This window comes from Haemaphysalis longicornis, unplaced genomic scaffold, assembly GCF_048455015.1.
Source record: "Haemaphysalis longicornis isolate Haplotype H1 unplaced genomic scaffold, Haemaphysalis longicornis Haplotype H1 scaffold_13, whole genome shotgun sequence".
NCBI lineage: Eukaryota > Metazoa > Arthropoda > Arachnida > Ixodida > Ixodidae > Haemaphysalis > Haemaphysalis longicornis.
Window position 1 is genome coordinate 18128155 of NW_027526233.1, and position 2275 is coordinate 18130429.

Below are 2275 nucleotides of genomic sequence, written 5' to 3' on the forward strand. Positions count from 1 at the left end.
GGAATACGCCCGGACCCGGATAAGACTGCTGCCGTTATCGGTTTTCCTCGGCCACTAAAACAGAAAGATTTGCGAAGCTTTCTTGGTCTCGCATCATACTTCCGGCGTTTCATTTGCAATTTGCAACGCTCGCTTCCCCTCTGCACAAGCTTTTACGAGCCGACGTGCCCTTCGTCTGGACGACCGAGTGCCAGGAAGCTTTTCAAGCCCTCAAAGACGCCCTTACGTCCGATCCCGTCCTGCGCCACTTTGACGAGAGAGCACCCACTTTACTGCACACTGACGCCAGTGGCTGCGGCATTGGTTCTGTTCTCCTGCAGCAAGACGCTCATCATCCTGAAAGGGTGGTCGCGTACGCCAGTCGCGCCTTGACACCAGCAGAGCAGAACTACAGTATCACCGAGCAAGAATGCCTCGCAGTTGTTTGGTCAATTCAAAAGTTCCGTCCTTACCTATACGGCCGTCATTTTACCATCGTCACAGACCACCATGCCCTCTGCTGGCTATCAACAATGAAGAATTTGTCTGGGCGCCTAGGCCGTTGGGTGCTGCGTCTGCAACAGTACGACTTCACCATCACGTACAAATCCTGCAAAAAGCATCTGGATGCCGACGCACTGTCGCGGTGCCCCCTGTCCTTCTCGTCGCAGCCGGCCGTGTCGCAAGCCTCCTCCGACTCCAGTCAGCCGTGTTTTTATACGTTTTATATGTTTTTATGTGTTTTTATATGTTTATATATATATATATATATATATATATATATATATATATATATATATATATATATATATATTGTCACGAAGAGAAGACGAGGAAGACGAAGTTGTGTGCGTGCGTGGTCCGTTGCTTTGCTTGGTGCTGTGATGGACGTCATCATGTAAATACATCGCTTCGTATTTAGCCATTGTTCCTGCCTTTCGTCCTGCCGCCACGTAACATTTTGGCGGACTCCGTGCGGTACATCCCCATACCGAAACTCACGCATTGCCCGCCTCTGCCCCTAATGCGTTTTCCTCGAGGGTTCCTGGCTTGCGTCGGCTTATCCCAGCCCCGGAGCTTCATGGATACGACGACATCTCCAGCCCCGTGCCCCCACCCGACGAGCCGCCGCGACCAGCCGAGAAGGAACCCGCCTTGACCAGAACTGACGACGATGCCGCTCCCCCGCCCAGTACACCGGCGCATCTCTGAGGGCCTTCGGCGTTTCAGCCGCATTGACGGGCATCAGTGTTCGTGGGTCGTGGTTCATCGAGCTCATCTCCTTCATCCGTGGTGGCATGAACTCCCTCATTGTTAGTAATCATCTCCTTTTTCATTCCACGGGCTCGCCCATCCACTGCGCCCTCGACCGGGACGGTCGATGCGTCGACGAGGGGGCCATGTCACGAAGAGAAGTCGAAGAGGACGAAGTTGTGTGCGTGGTGCGTGGGTTTGCTTGGTGCTGTGAACGACGTCATCATGTAAATACATCACTTCGCATTCAGCCATTGTTCCTGTCGTTCGTCCTGCCACCACGTAACAATATATATATATATATTTATATATATATATATATAAATATACATAGTAAGCAAAATGAGGGGTTCGTTGGGGAAATACAGAAGGATGGGTCGGCAGTCTACAACGCCAAAGGAGGCATAGGGGTTTAGTTAGGCTCTTTTTTTTACTACGGTTAATGAAGTTAATATACGGAAGAAAGAAAGAAAGAAAAACACGCGCCCAGAGTGGTGACCGAACCCACGCCTTTCGATTAAATGTCGAATGCCTTACCAATTCGGCTATCTGGGCGACTGTTTTCTCCTTCATTTTCTGGGCTATTTATATTTACTAGAAGTGTATCTGACGCTTCAGGGTGGTAGCCAGCGCCAACCAGACTACACGAGGAGAAGGGGACCTTCTTTTCAACCCCTGGGGCGTGACTAGAACGTGTACGGCCTGTCATGAGCGGGTAACTGGCGGGAAGCCCTCTTAAGCTACCTAGGCATCAATGCTGCCAGAAGCGAGACCCTCGCTAGGCTTTTGCAGAATAATAAAGTAAGGAAAATGAGGGGCTCGTTGGGGAACTATATATATTTATATATATATATATATATATGTGTGTATATATATATATATATATATATATATATATATATATATATATATATATATATAGTGTGAGCTGAGTTTGTGTCTTGCTACCTGCTAGGAGATATTTGTCCACATTGGTTATTAATCCTCATCACCATTAACTTGCGGCTACCGCATCATCTGCTGTACATACTCATCATCACCG

General features: G+C 48.6%; 1 non-coding gene across 1 annotated transcript; it reads right to left on the reverse strand.

Moving 5' to 3' along the window:
- Window positions 1-1716: 1716 nt before the first annotated feature.
- Window positions 1717-1788, reverse strand: Trnak-uuu (transfer RNA lysine (anticodon UUU)). Its single transcript has one exon. It is a non-coding gene; the product is annotated as a tRNA-Lys (tRNA).
- Between the last annotated feature and the right edge of the window lie 487 nt (window positions 1789-2275).